Source organism: Gracilinanus agilis, chromosome 2, assembly GCF_016433145.1.
Source record: "Gracilinanus agilis isolate LMUSP501 chromosome 2, AgileGrace, whole genome shotgun sequence".
Taxonomy (NCBI): domain Eukaryota; kingdom Metazoa; phylum Chordata; class Mammalia; order Didelphimorphia; family Didelphidae; genus Gracilinanus; species Gracilinanus agilis.
The window spans coordinates 501,078,533-501,105,296 of record NC_058131.1 but is presented as its reverse complement, the minus strand read 5'-3'; positions in this window follow the sequence as shown (position 1 = coordinate 501,105,296).

Genomic DNA, 26,764 nt, shown 5'->3' with positions numbered 1-26,764 from the left:
AAGGGTTAGGAAGACTTGGAGATCTATGTAAAAATTTTTGTCCCTCCTTTCATACCAGAGAAGTCAAAAATTTTTATGGGTATTTTACAGCACCTCATTATAAAATCTGGGTTAAATATTTAGTCATAGACTTTATATGTTTCAATGTTAAAATATCTCTACATTTCTAGCCTTTATATGTTGTCTGCTGACTTTGGCAAACTAACTTTTTACTTATTTTAACTTTTTAAAAAATTTATTTTTATTCTCATGCAAAACACACTTCCATATTGGTCAGTGATGTGAGAGCAAATTCATACATAATCAAAATCCTAAAATAAAACCATAAATAGGCTAATATAAAAAACGACTCCGCTCTGGAAGTGGATAGCATTCCCTGTCCTGTCTTTCAGGATTGTCCCAGATCATAGCTTTGCTGAGAGTAGCCAAGTTTTCACAGTTAATCATCATGCATTATTGCTGTTGCTATATTCAATGTTCTCCTGGTTCTGCTTATTTCACTCTGTATCAGTTCCTGCAGATCTTTCCAGCTTTTTCTAAAATCATTTGCTTATCATTTCCTATAGCACAATAGTATTCCATCACCAACATGTACCAATTTGTTTAGCCATTCCTCAATTGATGGACATCCCCTCAATTTCCAATTCTTTGCCACTACAAAAAGAGCTGCTATAAATATTTTTGTACAAGTAGGTCCTTTACCCTTTTTATGATCTCTTTGGGCTTATTTTAACTTTAAATAAGAAATTATATATTTATGGTATTAAAAGACAAAATATGTTGACATTATACAATATTATGCACATATTTTATGCATTTCTGAGTTTCTAAACTTTTTCTGTTTCATCTATGATTTTCTATGACTTCCACAAAACTCCCAAATAATTCTAATTTAATTTCTTATTCTGGTCCAATATATTGAAAACTGAGATGGAAAAAGTCACAATGTGGAAGAGATACCTGTATATCCAACTAGAGGTGCCAAAGAAGGCATCACAGAAGAAGGAGCATTTGAGAGATAGAAATTAAGAAAAAGTATTCAGGTTATAGGGAATATTTTTAGCAAAATCCAGGTCTTCTAATACTTTACTTGATATGTCTTTTTTTCCCCTAGACCTATTTGCAAAAGCTTATTTTATTTTTTCATTTTTTATTGTCATGTAAAACATACTTCCATATTCGCCATTGTTATCTTATAGCACATTCATACAAAACCAAAACCTCAAAATAAAACCATAAATAGACTGACTTGAAAGACGACTTCAACAGTTCTTTCTCTGGAGGTGGATAGCATTCCCTGACATAGGTCTTTAAGAATTGTCCCAGTTCATTGCATTGTTGAGAGTAGCCAAGTTTTCATAGATAATCATTGTCCAGTACTGTTGTTATAGTGTACAATATTCTCCCAGTTCTGCTTATTTCACTCTATATCAATTCCTGAAGATCTTTCCAGCCTTTTCTGAAATCATCTTGCTTTTGATATGTCTTAAAGAATCATTTCACCCCAGTACATAGCGTTCCAGTGAGTGGCCTCAGAAGTCATCCAGTACAAGTTCTACTTGTACAGGAATCCTTCTATTTGGAGCAGGCTTGGTGCGGGGTATCTCTGCAACCTTGTTTTCAGTTGAATGATTTAGTGGTACCAGAGGTGGTAGAATAAAGTCATGTCCCCTTGTATTCTTAAGCAAAGGCCAATGACTCTGATTCAAAAAAAAAAATCACTCTAAAAGCCAAATTGGATTTATTTTCCCATCCCCATTCTAGCTTATCTCTATCTCCTTGCCTTGGTTCATGGAATCTCCTGTGCCTGGAATAGGTTACTTCCTTCTTGTTCAGTTTAAACTATCTGCTCCTCCCAGCGTGTTGGAAGATTCTCTTTTAGAAATCAACTAGAGGGCAGCTAGATGATGCACTGTTTAGAATGCTGGACCTAAAGCTGTATGGCCCTGGTTGAGTCACTTAGTTTTTCTCTGATTCAGTTTCCTCATCTGTAAAATGGGGATGATAATAGCACCCATTTCTGAGGATCGCTGTAAATGAGATAATATTTGCAAGCTTTAAAGCATTATATTAATGCTAGGTAATGGTAGTCACTTAGATGCCCACCTCCCCCATTAAGCCTTTTCTGATTTCTCCTCCTCCCCTCCTCAGGTGGAAGGGACTTCTTCCTCTTCAGATTTCTCTTAGTAAAAAAAAAAAAACTCTGGCCTATCCTTTACATTTATATTGCTCTCCCTCGTGCCATGATTATTTATGTAGAGTACTTTCCCTTAAGTTGTAAGCTCCTTGAGTGGCCACCCTCACTTCCTTCCAGAAGCAGGATGGGGGGACATCAAGTTGCCTAAGGAGGAAAGAGTTTGTCCAAGTCAATCAGTAGTGAAAAAGGGTCCATAAATAGCCCATGTTCTCCCAGTCTGGGTGAGATAGGGAGACACGATCTTTAAGAAAAAAGAAAAGAAATGTTGCAAACGTCCCCTCCCAGGCCTCCCCCAAAGAGGACAAGTCTGGATCCTAAGAAAAGATGGAAAAAGACAGCTCCCCATACACTTTTGCAAAGGTGGGATAGGAGAAAGTGGTCTACAGGTGTGGAATACTTTTTATGTCAGACTTTTTCAAAGTATTGGCAAGTTTTTCTGAATATTTTCTCATCTTTTTCTTCTTTCTTGATTTTTTATTGTTATAAGAGATGGCTCTTTAGGAAAAGACAGATTCAGGGAGAAATCTAGACTATATAAAACAAAAAATATCAATAAATCTTTAAAAAATAGTTAATGAAAAAGATAGTTCTTACCCCCAATTGATCGGAGCTGAATCCAAGTTAGGGCAGTAGAGCCTCCTTTCCCTAGCCCCTCCCTTGAGATATAGATTTGAGTTAGCAGAGCAGAATTGACTGGCAGGAGAATTTAGAACCTTGGGAGTGAATTCACAGAGACACTGACAGTTTTGAAGCTGGCTGTGGGAACCTGGTCTAGTGGTGGCTTTGGTCAGACATCTCATCTTTAAAGCTACTTCCCCGGACCTTGGACTGTGTTATAACTCCTACCAAGCTTCCCAGTGAAATAGTAAGGTAGAGAAGTGGATTTGTTTTTTGTGGTGGACACAAAAGACCATCCCATCTCCTTCTCTTCACAAATTGGATTATCTGGCTGTGATTCCTGTCTCCTATATGAGCTTTTGAAGATATCATCCCTGGACACTTTTGTGAGATCCCCTGTTTCTAGCTAGACCTTGCTGTTGCAGTCTGCTAATAGATCTTAGTCTATAGAGTAGTTTGATCCATCTCTTTACTCCTGGGTGGAGATTTAAAGATCTTAGTGGAAGTTTTCCTAATCCCCTTCATTCCTCATCCCACTTATTCATTAAATAGTTTAGTTATTACAATCCTGCCTGTGTATGTTCTTTCCCAGATACTAGGTTGACACATTGTACCCACTGTGTATTGTAGTTACTTTCCCTGGCTATTATTCTCTTATATATTATCCCCAGCTAAGTTTTATTACCTGTGGTTATTCAGTTACCCTTTCCAGTTCCCTTTAGTCAGTTTATTCACCTAACTGACAACCCAATTCTATTTTACCAATAACTGTTGTGGCACCCTTTCCCCCACTTTAGTAGTGACTTATTCAGTTACTCACTACAAGGTCAATGGTCTCTTGATTTAGGGTGAGGGAAATGAAAAGGAAAAGTTACCAAGATTCTTCTTCTTCTTCTTCTTCTTTTTTTTTTTACTTTTACCTTCTGTCTTGGAACCAATACTATTAATTGGTTCCAAGGCAGAAAAGCAATAAGGACTGGCAGTGGGGGTAAAGTGACTTGCCTGGGGTCACACAGCTAGGAAGTATCTAAGACTAGATTTGAACACAGGAACTCTCCTCTTTAGTTCTGGCTCTCAATCCACCAAGCCACCTGGCTGCCTCTAGTTACAAAAATTCTTAAGGAAAATTAATGTATTAGCCTTAATTAAGTTCTTCTAGTTCTCTGGCAGTTGCTGTGAGACCCTCTCCTCCATGCCCTTTTTCAGACTAACACCTTCCTAACTGTCTTTGTCTCTGTCTCTCCTGACCCCAACTCTGAAGGTTCAGGATCTGAGATGAGGAGAAAATAAGTTTCCAGTTTGTAAGTTCTCAAACAGATGAGTGATTCCCAGAAATCTGAGCATCTGTAATCATAAGATTGGGATCTTAGAGCCTCTCTTGGCCTCCTTTAAAAATTTTTGAGATTCTCTTGCTCCTTTATTATAGGTCTTCTCCAGGGCTTTTTCCTGGACCCTCTTGTCTCTCTACACCAGGAGCTCTTAACTTGATTAGAGGTTTCAGGTAGTCTGTGAACTTGGACATATTTCTTCTCAGTAACCATTGGTTTCCTTTGTAATCCTATGTATTTTGTTTTATGCATTTAAAAATACTATTCTGCAGAGTCCATAGGTTTCATCAGATTGGCAAAAGGGTCACTGACACACACAAAAGAATAGGAAACCTTATTCTATAATCTATAGTCTCTTTCTCCAGAGAGTGCTTCAGCTCCCAACTAACTATAATCTCTTCTAAACTCTGGTGATATTTCCTGCTGGCTTTTCCCTATCTCAAACTCAACATATCTAAAATGAAACTCATTTTCTTCCCCCTAACCCAACTTCAAAGGTCCCTGTTTCTATTGGATCTATCCAGGGGTATGCCAGAGTCAGCTCAAACCATGGCAGTATTGTGAAAATTTCAGAGTGAGCATTTACATCTCAGAAATGGGCAAGCTCTACAAACCAGGGATTGATTTATTATTTTTGGTGGTCTAGACCAGTGATGGGCAAACTTTTTAAAGAGGGGGCCAAAGGAAAGGAAATGATCATCTGTCAGTCTGTTTTTAAGGCAACTCTTTTGAAGTTTCATCTTATTGTATCCTACTCATTGTATTCGTCAGATTAGGAATAATGTCGTGCAGCAGGATAGGACATTTGGGGGGGGGCGTAGTTTGCTCATCACTGGTCTAGACTTAAGAAAGTGATAGAGAAAATGTTAATAATCAATATTAAACTTCAAAGTATGTTGTGTATACAACCTCTCCATCCCTCAATATTGTTGTTGTTCAATTGTGCCTGACTCTGCATGACCTCATTTGAGATTTTCTTGGCGAAGATACTGGAGTCGTTTGCCATTTCCTTCTCCAGCTTGTCTTACAGATAAAGGAAACTGAAGCAAACAGGGTTAAGTAACTCAAGCAGCATCACACAGCTAGTAAGCATCTGAGACCAGATTTGAATTCAGGAAGATGAGTCTTCATGATTCCAAGCCCAATGCTCTATCCCATGTACCACCTAGCCGCTTATTTGCATAAGTCTTCTCCAATAATTGAAACAAACACATTTCATATTTACTCTCAGAATCCTTTTCTTCCCTCCAGCTTCAATTCAAGTGCCTCCTACTCTTGAAGTCTTCCCAGATTTCTGCCAGTTCTTAATGATCCTTTTCTCTTCAATTTTGCTTCCATCCCACACATTGGTATATGTGTCAGTTATTTTTTAAAAATCGGTGTTTATTGTCAAATGAGTAGATTGAATTGTGAGTGAAAGTAATCATTGATGGAGGGCCTTGGATTTGAGATCAGAAGATCTGAATTCCAACCTTTTTTTTTTGACATTTACTAGTTTCATGACTTGAAGCAAGTCAATTCTATTTCATAATCTGTTAAATGGCCATGGGGAGAGCAGTAGTAGGACGGAGCACTACCGACCTGATTCAATAATTCAATTCAGCAAACATTTATTAAGCATTTACTCTAAGTATAAGACACTGTGGGAGGCCCTGTTTACAGAAAGATAGATAGGTCACAGGTCCTCCTCTCCAGGAGTTTACAACTTAATGTAATCTACGATCTATAATCTATCTCACTAGGTTGTTACAGAGATTTAATGAGATAATGTTTGGAAAACACTTTGTAAAATATAAAACACTATAAAAACATAAGTTATGGTTATGTGTGTTCTAAAGCTAGTTAGTTACCCCCATCATTTTTCTATATGAGGTTTATGCCATAGGGGGAAATATTTCCTTATTTATTAGGAGACATTTCCTGCATCTATATCCATAAAATCTCTAGGAAATTTCTACCAATTTAAAATTTTTCCAATTTAAAAATTATGATCATCATAATTATCTTCCGACCTCATGAGAAGTACCTTCTATAAGGAATCCCTTTTCCATTTGGAATTTGTATAGGGCATAAGCAATACAGAATATTTAAAAATTTGTGCACACACAAATAAACAAACATTAACTTTAGTCACAGATGGACTTTCCAAGATGTAGGGTGGTGAGCAAAGTTCCTCCTTTGGCAATATCCAGGTCCCTAGATCCCCTTAATCTGATAAGGAGCTCAGTACAGGGCACAAAGATGCTGAGGGGTGGTGGGAACTGGGAGTCAGATGATTGAGTTCTGGTTTATATACTTTGGATATGTAGCTTAGACAAGAGGTCTCAGGGACCCAAGTGTCCCTGAAGACTCTACCTTGATAGGTATACTGAATGTGAAATTTTTGGTAATAGGCATAGGGCAGAGAGAAAGGAGGGGGGGGGGGAAGAAAGGATGGTAAATTAAGTACTAAGAGACTGGGAGGGCAGGAGAGTATAATTCAGAGTATAATTCAGATATGGGTCTGGGCTCATCATCCTAGTCACAAAAGAAGCATCCACTCATGTATGAAAGCCTGGAAGCCATTGTCTACTGGAATCAGTCAACAAGTCCATCCTCTATGATCAAAATGTGGAGATGCTTGCCTTGGTAGAGTATGCAGCATATTGGTCACACTTAGGAGGCAATGTCAGAAGCAAAGATCTTCCACACTTGTTCTTGCAGAAGTAGGAACAGCTCTTGAATGGCCACCTTCCAAACCTCCACCCTGAACTTGCCTCAGATCTGGGTGACAAGGTCCAGCAGGCTTTGATGAAGAGGGCTTTGCCTTAGGACAGTGATGGCGAACCAATGGCACAGGTGCTGAAGATGGCACATAGAAAGCTCTCTGTGGGTATGCAGCCACCCCACCTTGTCCCTGAGTTTATTAGAAAGGCAGAGGGACTCAGGTGGAGTTACTCCTCTCCTCCCTCACCACCACATCTCCCCTGCCCTCTTCCCAGCAGCCCAGTGGGAGCTCACAGGGGGTAAAGTGAGCAACTCACAGGCAGCAGAGCTAGAGGGGAGCAGAGTGCTGGAGCCATTCCCTTCCCCCTCTCTACACTCACTGAGGACATTCCTCACTTTACCTGCCCCTCCACCCAGCAGCCCAATGGGAGCACTTCCTCCTTCTCCTGTGTGGGGTAAGGTGGGGTGGGGTGTGCCCAGAACTCAGTGCGGGGGGACATGGCACACTGTCTGGGGGAGGCTGGCACAGCACTCAGTCTGGGGGGTGGAGTAGGGGCAGGACCTGGCACTCAATCTCTACAAGGTTTACCATCACTGCCCTAGGATGCCAACTTCCATTCTGTTTTCTCCCAGGATGGCCCTCTGACCTTCTGATCCTGTTCAAACAAAGCACACTAAAGAATCAGTTGGTGAGGACAGGATCCAAGATCCCAACAATTATTAGAGCATCAAGCAAGAAAAGAAATCAGAGAGATACCATTTGGCAGGATCCTGTTGGAAACATCTGATGTTCATACTCTGTGAGAGGTTGGGAGGTTTGAATTAAATTGAATTAACTTTCTAGATTGAGTTGCTTTCAGCCTTTGAGAGGAGTTCAGGGAGAGTGGGTGGACAGTGGCAAGAATTATAATGGTGGCCATTTCTGAAATATATGTTTGCGTTTTACATTTTATTACTGCTTATATAATTCCATTTAATGATTGTTCTCCCAATGAAAGGGTATTTAAGTAATTGAGAATAGCAAACACAGGAAGGATAGAATGAAGGGGACGTATTTCACATATAGCTAGGCATGAGGCCAAGAAGATAACTAGAAAAATTCACATCAAACTCTTAGTCCAAAGTTGCAGCTAAGTGATACCTCCTCCAAAGGGACAGAAAGAGCAAATCTTCTTCTGCTGGGTGGTGTGCTTAGAAGGTAGGCATGAGTACTTGACTGACTCCCACTTGGTCCTTACTACCAAATAGGATCAGTCCCCTGGTGACTCCACCAATGTAGATTATTCTCATAAAGATTTTGTAAAGATGAAAAAAGAGTTAATAGGGTGAAAAGATATGGATGGGTTATTCCATTGGCAGCAGTAACTTCACTGATGAGAATGAGTCCACTTAAAGTCTTATCCCATGTGTATTTGACTTTTATGTTTTATTGTTATTTTATTGTCATGAAAAACACACTTCCATATTGTTGTAAGAGCACACTCATACATAACCAAATCCCCAAATACACTGATGTGAAAGACAACTCCAACAATGCTTTCTCTGGAGATGGATAGCATTCCTCATCATAAGTCTTTCAGGATTATCCCAGATCATTATGATTTATTTTCATTCAGCATTTGATTTTCAGACCAATTAATCAACAAGTATTTAATAAGTGCCTACTATGTGTTTGGCACTATTTGAGATTCTGGGGATATAAGTATAGAGAATGAAAGAATCTCTCCTCATAATGAATTTTTATTTCCAATGATGGGCATTACTAGGTAGGTAGTTTGTATGTTGTAAAAGAGAAAAAGGGCTAGACTCATTAGAAAAGTCTTGGTTCTGCCATTAAGTAGCTGCCTGACCACATAATATACATATGTACGTACATACATACACACATATATATATATTCATATACACAAATATCCTGAAGAATGAGAGCCACAGCTCCTCAAGAATTGTCTTTCTAAGGTCCATAGTTTTACACAAAATCTCTGTGTATTGTACTAGATTTATTTTTTATAAATCAAATGGTCTTCTTGTTATTGTTTAGTCATATCAGATTCTTTTTTTTAAAACCCTTAACTTCTGTGTATTGGCTCCTAGGTGGAAGAGTGATAAGGGTGGGCAATGGGGATCAAGTGACTTGCCCAGGGTCACACAGCTGGGAAGTGATTGAAGCCAGATTTGAACCCAGGACCTCCCGTCTCTAGGCTTGACTCTCAATCCACTGAGCTACCCAGCTGCCCCTAATATCAGATTCTTTGTGATACTCTTTGGGGTTTTCTTGGTAGAGAAACACCAGGCTTCAAACTCTGTCCACTGTGCTGCCTAACTACCCTGCTAAATGGTCTGTTTGGATAAATTACTTTTTTTTTTTTTTAATTTTTTTTTTAAACCCTTAACTTCTGTGCATTGGTTCTTGGTGGAAGAGTGGTAAGGGTGGGCAATGAGGGTCAAGTGACTTGCCCAGGGTCACACAGCTGGGAAGGGTCTGAGGCCAGATTTGAACCCAGGACCTCCCGTCTCTAGGCCTGGCTCTCAATCCACTGAGCTACCCAGCTGCCCCCTGGATAAATTACTTTTCACAGCAAGCAATATGTTTCTGTTTCTACCTTAGAAAGGCCTTAAATCTGACTTATTTTTCTTTTTGGAGTTAAGGAGTCTTGGATGTCTCAACTGAAAAACTTTTGTCATATCATTTAGGATAAAAAGCACCTCATGAAAGTATAACATAAATGATAAGGTTGTAAGTGCATTCAGGAAATCAGAACAATGGAGCTAGGGAACTGGCAAATAGCATCTTTAGGTGATAGCCCTTAGGATTATATTCTTTTTTACTGGTTTGAGGTCATCTGTAAGCAGGAGATAAAGGCAGAAAGGATCAGACTTTCTGGGATGGCTGCAGAGCTGATGGTCTTAGGGGGAGAGAAAACACCAGATGAGACCACCTTTTATTAGAACATAAGTCCCTGAGGGTTTGTCTTTCTAGGTAGCTTCCCCTGTGTATTCTTTGGTTCCCCTGTGTTGTATGTCCCCCTGGGGAAGTCTTATGTACTGGACCATGCTTGTGAACTGCCTGAAGTCTTGAGCACAGAGAACATCAAAGGATTTGGGAAAGATGACTCCATGCCAAAGGCCAAAAATAGCTTCATCCTTGACAAACCCTTCTATATTCTCTCAGGCCTGCCTAGGTAGAGGAATTTTGGCAGCCCAATGGAATGTGGAATCCTGGCTGCCCAAAATATGAAGAGGGGAGATGGTATTAACTCTTTTATCTGGAAGTCTTTATTAATGCCATTATGATGGGTTTGTCAGCATCTTTTTTTCAAATATACTTGGGGAATTACAGGTTAGTATTTGAAATTATTTGAATTTTGACATGATTTCTTTTTTAAAAAGCATCTTTTTTAATGGGTTTATCTCCTTTTTGAAATTGTGATAGGCACTTTATCTCTCTTTGATGGTGAATACAACTCACTCCTTTAAACCCTCCTATCTTATCAGACCCAGCAGATCCATGCTCTAGAAAGGAGCATTAATACATAAGGATTTCCTGAGGATCTACTCTGTACTCAACAATGTGTAAGGTGCTGTAGGAGATACAAAAATGAAATGTAATGGAAAATATTCTGGAATTAGAGTCAAAAGAACTGGGTTCAAGTCCTAGATGTGTCATATATTACCTGTGTCCCTTGGGCAAGTCACTCACAAGACAAATTGTACTCTTTACTAGTGACTGCTAAAAGAGCAGTTCTCAAAGTATGGTCCACAGTCTCCTGGAGAGTCCTTGATACCCTTTCAGGGGATCTTTGAGGTCAAATATAATCTTATTGGGTCTACACAATAAATTGAGAGATGCTATTGTTATCCTTATCTTGTGGATGAGAAAACTGAGGCAAGCAGAAGTTAAGTGACTTGTCCAATGTCACATAGCTAGTAAATGTTTGAGGCTGGATTTGGACTTAGGTTGTCCTGACTCTGATGCTCTCTCCTCTGAGTGACCTACTTGCCATTAGTGTACCATAATAAATTGAATGCAGAAATAGATAGGAGAATCCAGCTTGAGTATTCAAGGAGGAAGAACCTCTGGTGTGAGGACCCTTTTCAGGACTGCTCATCTACTTTTGGTACCCAACTTTCACTCAGCTTTTACCTGTGGCTCCAAGAAGCTATAGTCATGTTGGCAAACCTATGGCATGTGTGCCAGACCATGCCAGAGGGAGCTGCTCCCCCTCTCTCTCCACATGTGCTTAAGGACATTTCTCACATGACCTGTCCCTCTGCCCAATAGCCCAATGAGAGCATTTCCTCCCTCCCCTGTCTGGGTTAAGGTGTGTGTTTGGGTTCACATGTGGCATGACGGTTGCAGTTTAGGCCCTTGGTCTCTAAAAGGTTTGCCATCATTTATAGCATGTGCGGTGACCACCTCCTGGTAAACCATCTGAGCAAATGGGGTAAACCAGGTTGAGAGTAACAAATGGGCTACAAACCAATTGGCAAGCTGGGAGGGTATCACCCCCAAGTAGGTGAACACTTCTCTTAGAGGAGTAGATGGATGAGAACAATTTGTTCCCACTCTAGGAGGGCAGCTCATGTAGTGGGACATCAAAGATGCCAAGTCATCCACTGCATCCTGAGCCACCACCAGGCATCTTCATTTTTGTCTTGCCACTGGACTTCGATGACCTTGGAGGAGGGAGTGAGGTTGATGACTTTATGTAACTCTGCCTCACTTAAATTCATGTACAAGTCAAAACATCACCTCATGATGTCATTGATCCTCTTTGAAAACAAAGGACAGATAATAGCATTAAACTAGACATTGAAGGAGCAACTAGATGTCAAAGGGCATAGAGCACTGGGACTAGAGTCAGAAAAACTCATCTTCCTGAGTTTGAAACTAGCCCCAGATATTTACTAGTTGGGTGACCATGGGCAAGTCACTGAACCCTGCCTCAGTTTTTTTATCTGTAAAATAAGCTGGAGAAGGAAATGATAAATTAGTCCAGCATCCTTGCCAAGAAAACTCCAAATGGGGTCACAAAGAGACAGACATAACTAAAAATGACCAAACGGACATACTTCTTAGGCCTGATGCTCTACAGATTGAATGCAGAAGCAGATAGGAGAATCTAGCTGACTTCTATTAAGCTAGACAACGGATTTTCAAAAATATGTGAAACAATGCCATTCTTATTTTTTCCTTTGGAAAATAAAGGTTTTTTTTCACAAACTATGCTGTTATATTAACATATATTTAGTTATTTTTAAATTGATAAAATATTTTAAAATTTGTTTTAATTTCTAATTTGACACTTGTCAATTGATTTCACCCACATAAACAAAAGCTCTTTGGTGTTTCAACAATTTTTAAGAGTGTAAAGAGGTCCTCAACAGAGATTTAAAAAATTGAGAATTGCTTAACTTGTCTCTATAGCATGACTGGTGTGGTAGATAGAGGACATGCCTTAGAATTAGGAAGTCCTGGGTTCCAGTTCTGCCTTGGACACATACTAGCTGTCACTTAAATTCTTTTTTTTTTAAACCCTTACTTTCTGACTTAGAATCAGTTCTGTGTATTGGTTCTAAGGCAGAAGAGCAATAAGGGCCAGGCAATGGGGGGGGGGGTTAAGTGACTTGCCCAGGGTCACACAACTAGGAAGTGTCTGAGGCCAGATTTGAACCCAGGATCTCCTGTGTCTGGGCCTGGCTCCTGGCTTTCAATCCACTGAGTCACCTAGATGCTCCACTTAAATTCTTAAGGCTTCTACTCAACATTCTGAGGATTACAAAGTTACAGAGGAATTCAACTACAAAACACTTTTCATACAAATAAGATCAGATCCAAACAATTGGAAAATTTTAATTGCTTATGGGTATGCCAAGTTGATATAATAAAAATAACAATTCAACTTAAATTGCTTTGCTTATTCAGCACCATACTGACCAAACTACCCAAAAAGTATTTCATAGTGCTAGAAAATATTGTAACAAAATTTGTCTAGAAGAACAAAAAACAGAATATCAAGGGAATTAATGAAAAAACATTAAGGAAAGTGGCTTAAAGTGGCAATCATCAAAACTATCTCATACTGGCTAAGAAATAATGATGGACCAATGAAATAGTTTAGACATTTAACACACAGTAGTAAATGACCATAGTAACCTAGTATTTGACAAACCCAAAGATCCGAACTTTTGGGAAAAGAGCTCACATCTGACAAAAACTTCTGGGAAAAATAGAAAACAGTATGGAATAAACTAGATTTCATTCCAGATACCAAGATAAAGTCATGATTTAGAATCATTGACCAAGGTAAAGTCAATGATTTAGAAATAAAAGGTGATACCACAAACAAATTAAGGGAGCATAAAATAGTTTAACTGTTAGACTTATGAATAAAGGAGGAATTTATGTCAAAATAAATCATAGAGAACAATTACAAATTAAAATAGATATCTTTGACTACATTAAATTAAAAAGGATTTGCACAAACAAAATCATTGTAATCAAGATTAAAAGGCAAACAATGAAATGGGAAAAATTTTCATAGCAAGTGTTTCTAACAAAAGCCTTATTTCTGAAATATATAGTAAACTAATTCAAATTTATAAGAATACAAAGCATTCCCCAATTGTTAGGTGGCCAAAGAATATGAATAGACAAATCTCAGATGAAGAAATTAAAACTATCTTTAGTCAAATGAAAAAATGCTCCAAATAAGTACTAGAGAAATACAAATTAAAACAACTCTCAGGTACTAACTCATACTTATTCAATTGGCTAATATGACAAAAAAGGAAAATGATAAATGTTGGAGGGGATTTGGAAAAATTGGAACACTAATACACTGCTGGTGGAGCTGTGAACTGATAAAACTATTCTGGAGAGCAATCTAGAACAATGCCCAAAGGACCATAAAACTGTACACTCCTCGACCCAATAATACCATTATTGGGTCTGTATTCAAAAGAGAATAAATATAGGGGGAAAGGACATATTTGTACCAAAATATTTATAGCAGTTCTTTTTGTGGTGGCAAAGACCTGGAAACTGAAGGGATTTCTATCAGTTGGGGAATGACTGAATAAGAGGTGCTATCTGCTTGTAATAGAATACTATTGTACCATAAGAAATAACAAACAAGATCATCACAAAAAAAACCTGGAAAGACTTATATGAAGTGATGCGAAGTGAAGTAAACAGAACCAGGAGAATGTTGTACACAGTAACACTAATAAGTGATGATCATCAACTGTGAATGCCTTAACTATTACCATTAAGGCAAGGATCCAGGACAACTCTAAGGGACTCATGAAAAAAAGGCTATTCATCCCCTAAAGAAAGGACAAACTTTGGAGCCTGGATGCAGATTGAAACATAGTGTTCTTTATTTTATTTTTTTCTTTTTCTCTAGTATAAGTAGTATCCTGTTTCTCAATATAACCAACATGGAAATGTGCACTGCATGATAGCATATGTACAACCTATATCAGATCACCTGCCTTCTTGGGGAGAGGGGAGGCATGGGAGAAAGGAGGAAAAAAAAGACAGGTTTTTGGACTTAGCTAATATGAGCATTTAGTTCTATTGGATAAGCATATTTTATTATAATTTATTACATATGTGTAACAAATCACATGCATTATATTATTGCTATGTTAGTTATTATATATCATGTTGTATTTTTAAAAATAAAGAGTAACACAAAAAGAAATGAATGTGAGCAAAAAGTAATAAAACCCATAAGAAATGATGAAAAACTTAAAAGAAAAACCTCTAAGTATACTAATTCCATCTTCAACACCCTCAAATAGCTTAAATTGTTTACTGCTAGGTTCTCCTTGAAGGTGGAAAGAGACATAGATGTTTTCTCAGGCAGCATCATGAAGATGTATTTGCCTTCTTGAGCATTCTGTCCTTGGTCCTGAATAGGACAAAGTGTCAATGACAGTTCCATGGAATTGGAGGTAGTGTGTAGAATGTCTGATCTTAGCCACAATTCACAGAGCAGGGTTTTGTTTCCATTTGGCCAGAAGGAGGGAGCAGTGGCCTCTGGCCTTGTTGTGGATATCTTTGTGATGAATTTATACAGATTCCTCTTGAGATGAAACTGCTCAGGTTCCTGGTTTTGTGTCTTGACTGATGTAGGCAAAAGCTGACATTTGAAATGGTTGAAAGCTCAAGATTTTGCAGATATGTCTTTAGAGTGTGTCATTTTGTTTGAATGGCAGTGATCATTCCTGTTTGCCCATTATCAGACACCAATACCTATGCAGTGATGGGCAAACTACTGCTCCAGGGCCAGATGCAGCTCCCTGAAATGTTCTATCCCACCTTGGGATATTATTCCCAATCTGACAAATACAATGAGTAGGATACAATACAATGAAACTTCTAAAGAGTTGCTTTAGAAACAGACTGAGAGATGAACATTTCCTTTTCTTTGGCCCCATCTTTAAAAAGTTTGCCCATCACTGGCCTATAGTATTCTAATAATTTTTATTAAAGAAAAGACTTAAAGAAAAGATTCCAGCATACTTCAACTACAACTAGACTCAGCAAAACCCATGATATCCTTGTTAATAATTGTATGTAAATACTTCAAACATCTGGGGTTTCTTCAATGCAGAAATCCCCTCCAATGAGATAACCCCATTTATAATTAGTAAATACATTTTAGAGTGGTCCCTGAGCTTCAGTGAGTTTAACTAACTTGTCAGGGTCATATAACTAATAGGTGTCAAAAAAAGAGTATTTTAACCCAGATTTCTTCCTGATCTTCTATCCAGCACTCTAGCCATTGTACCATGCTATTTATAATTAATTATTATCAGAGCTCATCATTCTATTGCATTTTACATAATACTTTTCTTGCATTAGACCCATGTGGTAAATAAGGTCAGTTCTATTATCTCCATTTTACTAGTGAGAAAACCAGGGCCTAGAGAAAGTCAATGACTTGTCGTGGTCATAAATGGAAAAGCTGGGAATCACACCTATAGCATCTAACTGAAAGTTTAGTGATTTTTCCACTATGCCATGTCTCAATATCTTGTATTGTGTGATTTCTATTCTCTAGGCTAGAAAATTGAAATGTGGAGACTGTATGAATTGCTCAAAGCATTACATAGCAAAAGTACTATATCAAAGTTCTCATCCCTAAGTCCATTGTTATCAAGTATGCCACTGCCCTTCCAATCCCCCCTTAATTGCTGCTTTCTTTCTCTCCAGTTTATTCACAAATCTAGATAGGTATGAAACACAGGGAAAATTAATTCATGGATTTCTAATCTCTATTACAATATTTGTATCCAGGTAAAGTTAAGTGTTCAACAAGAGTAGCCTTGATTATAAAAATGAATTATTAAGAAAATGGAAAATTAATATAATATGCAAAATTAAGTCAATGTTAATATAATATTAATATAAATATAAAATTCAACATTAAGAAAATATTAATATTAAAATACAATATTAATACATCAATCTTAAAACATTAACATAAAACATAACATCAATATAATATTATAAGATACAATATTAACATTATATTGATATTAAAATGCACTATTAAGTATAGAAAGGGCCAAGAAACATCCCTGTCCTGTTGCATCCTAGCTCTCATACTTACTATATAATGGGCAGGCCTCCTGTCCTTTTTGAATCTGTTTCATTATCTATATTTAATGGGATTTGCAATGTCTTTTATCAGAGAATCAAAGCAGCCCTGAGAATGGGCACAGGGGGAAACCTGAGTCAATAATTCTCAGGGAGCATGAACTTGCAGGACTGCTTGCCTATGCCCTGGGATCCAAGGATTAAGCCATGGAAGAGGTTAAGGGGTGAGTAAGTCAGAGATCCAAGTTGATCTCTTTCTCTTCTGCCTCTGTTTCCTGAGAATTTTATCTGGCATCCAATTTGGTTAGGTCAGAGGAAGACTGAGAGGATAAAGAAAGGTCAGGAAGAGAGAAGAAGGGATGACAGGGGAAAGTATAGGAGCTGGGAAAGGCACCTTCCTTTCAGGGGTGCTGAATTTTGCATCCCATCAAACCGCAGTGGGCTTTGGAACAGAGTATCAACTTCCTAGGTGGCATAGCCCAACCTTCTACTTTGGTTTGGGGAAAATGGTGGAGATGTAAGCTACCAGAAGAGAATTTGTACAGAATTACTCTTGGGGTTAATCTCAGAGGTTTTTGTGTGTGTGTGGAACATAGAGGAATGAGGAATAGGGCCATAGAAAGATGGACCTTTCCCCCACAATGTCTTTTCCTTTCTGTTTAAGCTCTGATGTATTAGACAAATGACTCTCAATTCTTCCCTAACCCTGGAAAACTTGGTGGACTTAGTGGAAAGGAGGTTTCACTTTGGGAGAAGATTGGGCAAAATATTCTACAAGATGCAAGCATTTGACAATTTCTGTGCAATTCGACAATGTTTTTTGTAAACCATGTGGCAACTCTGAGCATTGTTTGCTCAGATGTAATGAACAGGTCATTGGTCAACAGAAAGCAAGAAATTTCCCTGATGCAAACTATAAAGATTTCCATATTTTAATATAACTGAACCATACTTGATATTGTATTCTGGGTTCATTCATAACCAGCTTAGGGAGAGTTTCTCTTTGTCTAGTTTTTTTAAAACCATGTACATTAACAGATTTGGCTTTCCCACTAATGTTCAGGAGTTGAAGAGGGCCTTGATAGGACCTGAGGTTTGGAGTATAACTGGTGAGCAAAATTATTAATACTCCCTTGCTGGTAAAGGGTAAAGTCAAAAGAATTCTGTGTGTGGAGTTAGAGGACCTACTTTTAAATCTTGTTTCTGCTTTTTAAATTGGTAAAATAAGGACGTTGAATTAGATGGCCCTTCCACCTATAAACCTAAGGGCTTCCTCACTTTTTCTGCCTCCTTTGGCTCATTCAGATGCTAGTCAGTTCACTTGTCTGTCTGTTTCCTGCTTCTGTTGGTCAAATCTAGGGTACTGGGCCTGGCCGGTAAATGTTCACCCTTTAGCTTGCTAGCTCCCTTGGCAAGTCAGCCCTTCTGCATAGTGCTCTAAAACTTATTAATCAATAAAGTATTTACTTTCCTCCTAAACCTTTAACTTCTGTTTTAGAATTGATACTATTACTTCCAAAGCAAAAAAGTGGTAAGGGTTAGGTGATTGGGGTCAAGCGACTTGCCCAGGATGACACTGCTAGTGTTACGATTAAAAATAATAAAGACTGATATAAATATAGAAATTAGTAGTTTAATTAAAGCCATGGCCATGCTGGTAAAATATATATAAGACCGTGCCTATCTTTTATATTTACTGCCAGAGCCCATCTTCTAGCCAGCCCTCAGGAAGGTCAAGAGGCCTTACTTATGGTTCTCCTCCCATTTAAACTGTCCTATGCGTGGGGACGCCTGCGTCCCCATGCCCAAAGAACTGGAAACCAGAAACCCGTTGGACCACGGGAAATGTAGTTTGATAGTCCCCATGTGTCCATAGAAAATATATATATATATATACTTTTAAATGGCATCTCCCAAATTCCAATTATACAATTCCCCCTAAGATCCGGTAAAAAAAAGGTTGGCCCTTTTTCTTCGTTGGATCTGTAAACATAGACAACTTCTAATTTTCAGGAATTTGGGGATAAAAGAAATAGATGAACGAATGGATAAAATTAGCCACATTGACAAAAAACCAATTTGGGGGCAGTCCCCTATTGGCATAACATGTACAATTAAAACAATACATTCAATTCAAATTCAACTCCCCATAAATTCAATTAACTGTACCCCAAGGTTCAAATTTTGGTCTTCATGGTACAGTGAAGGCTTTTCAGGCATCTTCATGGTGTCTTCACCAAACAGGTTCATCATCTGGATTCTGGAGAGATGGCAAAATCCTTATCCTGAAATTACTTTCAAAGAATTTAAACTTTACATTATAGATTATAAAACATACATTTCCTTCTAAGAATTAGATACTAGGAAGTGTCTAATGTCAGATCTGATCCAGGACCTCCCATCTTCAGATGTGACTCTCATTCCACTGAGATATCTCAGTGCCCCAAGTATTTCCTTTAAAAAATTTTCCCAATTCACAATATTTTTTAATCTCCTTCCTTCTTCCTTCATCTTCCAAGAAATCTAATCAATGTTCCCACTATGGTGGGTAGCTAGGTGGCACAGTGGATAAAGTACCAGTCCTGGAGTCAGGAAGACTTAGCTTCCTGGGTCCAAATCTGGCTTTAGATACGTATTAGCTGTGTGGCCCTGGGCAAGTCACTTAACCCTGTTTGCCTCAGTTTCCTCATCTGGAAAATGAGTTGGAGAAGGAAATGGCAAACCACTCTGGTGTTTTAATCAAGAAAATCCCCAATGGACCTACTTGTACAAAAATATTTGCAGTAGCTCTTTTTGTCGTGGCAAAGAATTGGAAATTGAAGGGATGTCCAATTGAGGAATGGCTGAACAAATCATTGTACATGTCGGTGATGGAATACTATTGTGCTATAAAAAAGGATAAGCAAAATGATTTCAGAATGAGTTGGAAAGATCTGCAGGAACTGATGCAGAGTGGAATAAGTAGAACTTGGAGAATATTGTACACAGTGACAGCAATATTGAACAATCATTATCTTGGAAAACTTGGCTATTCAGCAATGCAATGATATAAGACAATCCTGAAAGGCTTATGATGGGGAATGCTATCCACCTCCAGAGAAAGAACTGGTGGAGTCTTCTTTCACATCACTGTATTTACGGTTTTATTTTGGTGTTTTGGTTATGTATGAATTTGCTCTTACAACAATGACCAATATGGAAGTGTGTTTTGCATGATAATAAAAATTTAAAAAAAGTAATGACAACAAGCTGAGAAGTTCCATACCTATGTGGAATTCTAGAAAATACACTGGCAAATTCAAAACTAATAAATAACCCACTTCCAATGGGTAAAAAAAAATCCCCAAATTACTACACCTTGCCCTGTTGACCAGATACCTTTCAGCTAAGGAAGAATATGAGTGAGTTCAGCTCTATCTGTATTCTGGTTAAATATTCTTTCCATTTTATGACTAAAACTCCATTTGCTAACTGTCGAATGACCCATGTCTCATTTTGTTCTAATACTGGACCTAAACCATGAAGAGACTCACCTGAGTCAGGCATAACCCTTGATACCATCTCAAATGTAGCCATAATTAGCTTTTTTTTCCAAATGGGGTAAAAACAGTTGTTGAGGGGAGGAGAAAAGGCAGTGCTTAGAAAAGGCAGTCCAATTATAAATGTCTTAATGGGAAAAGGGGCTCTCTGGTCCTCTCACTAGAGGAGACGATGACTTGGGCAGGATTATCCAAGTAGTGGCAATACCACATTGCAAGGTAGTGCTAAAGAGTGAGACCTGGGGTAGAGAAGAAGTGGATATACCTGGATGTAGGTGCCCTGAGGCAAAGGCCTTCTTACCCCTCCTAGTTATATTCTGGTCCTGATACCAGCTATCAGAAAAATTCCTATAACTCAATTTCTTAGTTTTAGATGATCATTTTCAGCCACCAAGATGATATTTATGGAGATGCTGGATATGTGTGCAATGGTTTTAAGTAGTCATGGGATTATTTCATTTTTCTCCCTGTCATATGAGGTGATGCTGCTTGGTGACAGTATAATTACTTAAATGATTGGGAAAGTCTTGGGTGGGGTTTTGATCTGCCTTGGCAGTCTGGAAGTTTGTCACTTCTAGGCTTCTTAATTGGCTACAAGATTGACATAAGTGTGTGGGTTAAGAAATTTTATTTTTAGAATCGAGGAAAGCCTGTGCCTCATCTCTATAGTTGCATACAGAATCAGCTCAATTATAATTATATGATTATCGAGACCTAGTTTGTATTAAGCATGGAGTACTTTTGATTTTTGAAAGTCACTCCAATCCTCAAATCTCTGGGAAGAATTAAGAGACAACTTTCTATTTCTGTATAAATTGCAAAGATTTCATTCAAAGTGTTTCTAAGCCCTAAAATGCCCGTCTGCCTACTGACATTCTTCAAGGTCCAGCTCAAATGTCACCTCTTCTGGGAAGCCTCTATTATTTATCCTAACTGTTGTTGTTCAGTCATTTCAGTTGTGTCTGACTCTTCATGATCCCATTTGAGGTTGTGTTGGCAAAGATACTGGGGTGGTCTGCCATTTCCTTCTCCGGATAAATTTTCCAGATGACGAAATCAAGGCAGATAGGGTTAAATGACTTGCCCAGGGTCACACAGTTAGTGTATGAAGCCAGATGTGAATTCAAGAAGAGTCTTCTTGACTCATACAGTTGTATACTAACACAATCAAGGAGTTAGGGCATTGACTGTGGGGCGGGAGCAGCTGTAAAAAAGGGTATCAGCCTCTCTCCTACTGAGGTGCATGTAGAATCAATGGTATATGAAAGAAAGGAGAGCCTGGGGAACCTCAGATTTGTACTTCAGTGGCAGATCTGCATATACGGGGAGAAGGGGAACTAAGAGAGCCATTCATTGTCTCTTTTCAGCAGAGCAATGTATAGCTATAAGGATGAACTGTTAACTGGCTACATATTCTGGTCCATGTGTTTCCCTGCATCCTATGTGTCTCTAGGAAAGGTTTATGCCCTCTTTGGGTAGAGTTGCAAATTGCCTGAATTCTTATGCAGAGAAAACACTGAGGAGCTCAGTGATAATTGACTCTGTAGTCCCAAGGTCTGCAGTAGCTGCATCTTTCATTATACCCTCCCAATCCTTTCCTACTGGAACCCACTGCATTTTCTCTATAGTGTCTGATTCTCTTTGCCTCCCCCTTCTCCTTATATAGATATACCTTGGAATCTTAACTTGGCTCCATTGTCCTTGATAGTGAAAAGAGTTTTTCATAAAAAATCTTTACAGATATCTTCCATTTTTTCATTTATAGGCATTTCATGGAGATATTGAAAGTTCTGTTCCAGATCACTGCAATAATGTGAACATCACAGTAAAATGAGTCACATTAATTTTTTAGTTTTCCAATTCATATGAAAGTTATGTTTATGCTATTCTCATCTATAAGCATACAATAATATTATGTCTAAAAATGAACATACCTTAATTTAAAAAATACTTTATTGCTAAAGGAAGCCTAAATGGCACATTAGTACTTCTCTGAGATATTAAAAGCACAAGAAAAAAAGTACTGGGTGTGTTTTGGGTGGATCACCCTGGATGAGAAGGCATTGAGGCAGGTTCAAGCGAGGGAGTACCTAGAAAATCTTCTACCCTACATGGCCTCCCAATAGGAAGAGACCTTACTTTGATATATCTGTGGTTCTATCTGTGTGGCAAGACAACAGTTAGGATGACTGTTGGTGGTCCAAGATGCAGTGGATGACCTTCAATGCCTGACCAGGCTCTAAGTACTCCCCAGTACCTGCTTCAGTTCATGGTCATTGGAACAAATTATTCTCATCTACCCATCCCACTAAGAGAAGTCTTCACATTCCTGGGGTAGATACTCCTCTCACATACCGATGGGTCTGTGGCTCATCAGTTATCCATCACCCTAGTTTAGCCTATCTGCTGAGATGGTTTACCAGGGTTGACCACTGTGCATGCTATAGCTTCTTGGACCCACCTGTGAGAGTTGAGTGCCAGGTGGACAACAAAGGTGGATGAGTAGCCCTCACACTGGAGGTGCTAGCTCTCCTTGAACACTCACAGGTGAAAAACAAAGTCAGAAAGACCTAGGTTCAAATCCTGTCTCAGACACTTGCCAGCTGTATGCCCTAGGGCAAGGGATTGCTTATTATTAGGTAGAATAGGAAGAAAAACTTACCATTTAATACTGCCTAATAGAGGCATCACTGACGAGTTGTTGACCATTGCAAACTGCATAACTATAATTGAAAATGCTGATACTATTTGGAAGAAAACACTAAGTTAAAAGAAGAATTACTATGGTAGAGTTTGGGTAAGAAGGCTTTGAAAAACATGTTTCTCTGACGCTTCTAACTATGTTCATCCTTCCTGTTTGGGGATCCCCCTAACTTATTTTGGGAAGTATTGAACAGTGCAGCTAGTATCTCCAATTTGGTTTGAATTTATATCTAAATTGCTTTGCATACTTTAAATCATTATGGCAATATAATTTATCATCAGCATTTATTAAGATGCTGAATTGTTATTATTATTTCCTCTCCACTTGTCAGTCTGAGCAGGTTTCTTATTAAATTTGACATTTGGACTGATGAATTCTCTTTTTGCCCAGTGTTTGACACAAGGTATAGCTCCAAAAGCTTTCCCCTTCTTTTGCCCAACACTAAGCCTGCATTTCTAGGCAAAGTAATCAATAACTCTGCATTGGAGCATTGAGATATCAATCATGAGGAATCAATCCTTATTCTCCCAAAGCATTAGGAATACCCAAGGGCTCCTCCCTGGAAGAGAGTTGATAAACACATCTGAGGAGTTGTCAGCCTACATCAAGCAAGCCTAATTTCCCGCAAGCTTGGCTGCCAGACCTGTCTTTACATTTTTCCATCTCTAGTGATTTGGCCTTAGCTACAGCTGTACTTGCTAGGCATCCTCTACACTCCTCTCCTCTTGGATTTTATATAGTTTTTGTTTTTCTTTTGGGGCCTGATGTGAGTTTTAAAAGGCCATTCTGTTCATTTGGGTTTTCTCTTCTTTTTGAGTCTGATCTTTTCTCCGTCTAAAGTATTTAACCAATAACTGTCTGGGTGACTTGAGACAAATCACTTTATCTCTTTAGGCCTCTGTTTTCTTATCTTAAGGGTAGGGGAGGCACGGGTCACATTAGATGATCTTTATGCCTCCTCACTTCAATCCTCTGAGATCCTTCTACTTAAGGAGAAAATGGATTGTTTTGGCCTGGAGAGATAAATGAAGAACTTCAAGGTTGGGCTATTAATCTCACTTCTGACTCTGCTCATGACATTAAGGGAGCATGCCTCAGTTTCCCCATCTGAGATTCAGAATCTCCTTTATTCCTCTCCTCAGAATTCTGGGATTTTTATTTAATATTTATTTGTTGCTGTGAGATTTAATAAGGTCATACCTAAGAAAGCATTTTGGGGTAGAAAGGTAAGCTTGTATGACCAAGGTAATTTTATGCAGTGTTAGTATCCACTACTTGTGTGGTTTCTAAAAGCAAAATAACATCAGCTCTTCAGAGTTCCAGATGTTTATCTAGGACCTACCCTCCCAAAACTACTTTGTATTCATTTTGCAAATATTCTGTATACACTTGTATAGAGTGTTCCAAAAGTCTAAGGACAGTATAAAGCTATTAAAATTTATTAATTTTGGATAATTATTAGTAAGCAATTAGAATTTCATAAGCTATTTATTATCCAATTAATCTATTAAATATATAATTATCAATAAGCTATAAAATCTTAAAGGCAGCAAGATGCTGCAGTGGGTAGAGTGCTGGGCCTTGAGTCAGGAAAATTTATCTTTCCTAGCTGTGTTGCCCCGAGCAAATCACTTTGAACTTTTTGCCTCAGTTTCCTCATCTGTACAATAAGCTGGGGGAGGTAATGGCAAACCACTCCAGTATCTCTGCCAAGAAAACCCCAAATGGTGTCATAAAGAATCAGACACAACTGAAACGAATGAACAACAATAAAAAAAATTAAGCCATTAAAGTTAAGAACCCCACTAAGACTTTTTGGATACCCTGTACATGACTGTGTATGTTGTCTCCCTCATTAGGTCCTTGAGGGCTGGAATTTCACTTTTTTCTTTGTATCCCCAGCACTTCACTAGACATGGACACGACTGAAATGACTGAACAACAATAACAAAGGTTCTCTCCAATTCTAAGGATTAAGGGACCATTAGAGGTCATCTAGCTTGAGTCCCTCACTTTTCAGATCATTCCCAGCTATTTCTAGAGATATTGATAAGTCCTGGGAACTTTCTACCTGGAATGTGGAAGGTCTTAATAATTAACAACCCAGCTGATGGAGTACATGCACATTGTGCTCAAAACTGACAAAAGTTGAGGCTGAGCTGGGAACAACTGGTTGTGGAGGAGAACCAGCTGGTGGTCACAAGATCAGGGTCTTTGCATCCAGGGTTGGATGAGGAAATTCTGGAAGAAAAGGGACAAACTGGGAAAAGGAAAAAGAGTATCTACTGCATGCCAGGCACTGTGCTAAGTGCTTTTGGAATATATAAAATATTAAGGTATCATAACATATTATTAATTTTATTATTATTATATTATTCTAACTATATAATATGATTGAAAGAAGACCTTAGACCTTAGAGGTCATCTGGCCCAACCTCCTCAGTTTAGAGATAAGGGAACAGAGGGCCAATGAAGTGTGGTGACTGCCCAAGGTCACAAAGGTAGTAAGTGACTCACCAGGCACTTATATTATTAATGCTTATATAATAAAACGATACTTATTAATGTCAGCTGATAGTCATTTGCAGAACATGTAGGCAGAGAGAAGACTTGAAGAGTCAGACCAATGCAGTATTCTGTGAATGTTCCAAGCGCCACTTCATGGCTGCCAACTCTGAAGAACTATCCCTGTGTATAGTTGTTTCAATCGTGTCTGATACCATTTTGGGTTTTCTTGAGAGTGGTTTGCCATTTCCTTCTCCAGCTCATTTTACAGATGAGGAAACTAAGGCAAGCAGGGCTAAGTGACTTGTCCAGGGTCACACAACTAATAAATATCTGAGACCAGATTTGAACTTTCAAGTCTTCCTGACTCCAGGCCCAGCTGCCTATGGTCCACTGTGCCACCTAGATGCCCAACCTATTCCTAGCCATGCTGAATTCCAGCGATTTGGGATCTTTTCTTGGTTAGTTACTTATGCCTTTGCCATCGTTCCTTTGTTGTTCCTTTGTTGATGCTTCTCACCAATGTTATATCCCTTAAATGTTATGAACTTATTATCTTCCAGTGAAAGACTAGAGTTTATGCTTGCCAAGGACTCCTGCCCTGGTGTGTTCTCTCCTCAGTTGTTAAAGAGCTGACATGTAGGAGATTAAATATGCTTGGAGAACTAGGAGTAATGCATAGAAGTTATGAAGAAGATTTAGGTTTGATATAAGAAAAATAATTAGAGCATAACAATTAGTTCTTTACTTGTAGGCAGTTCAGAAAAATATATCATTAGATCATTAAAATAATTATTCTTAAATCCTCCTGTTGCTTGAATGGGGTTGTGGATTTTTTTTTAGGCTTCAGGAAAAGTCTTTAAGAGAATTCCTTGGGCAAGTCATTTGTAATCAATCAAAAAGCATTTATTATGTGCCTCTTCCATACTAGGCATTGTGCCAGCCCTTGAAATAGAAAGACAAAAATAGAACAATCCATACCCCTGAGAAGCTTTCGCTATAGCCTCAGGAGACAGTAGGTACGTGAATATATATTGACATGAATATATATTGACTGACAAAATATATATAAAGTTACTTTGTAGGAAATACATCCGTGGGAATTAGGAAGGGCTTCAAGTATAAGATGATATTTGAACTAAGGGATTTTAAGAGACAAGAGTGAGGAAGGACTTTAGGAAGTGTCTCGTTTTAGACATGAGGGACAGTCAATAAAAAAGTATGGCAGAGGCACCTGGCTGGCTCAGTGGATTGAGAGCCAGGCCTAGAGACAGGAGGTCCCAGGTTCAAATCTGGCCTCAGACACTTCCCAGCTGTGTGACCCTGGGCAAGTCACTTGACCCCCATTGCCATGCCCTTACCACTCTTCTGCCTTGGAGCCAGTACATAGTATTGATTCCAAGACAGAAGGTAAGGGTTTAAAAAAAAAGCATGGCAATGAAAGTGTTGTTTGTGATGAACAGTAAGCAGGCCAATTTTATCAAACCATAGAGTGTGAGAAAGGGGCCAGGCTGTGAAAGGCTTTAAATGCCAGACAGAGGAATTAATATTTGC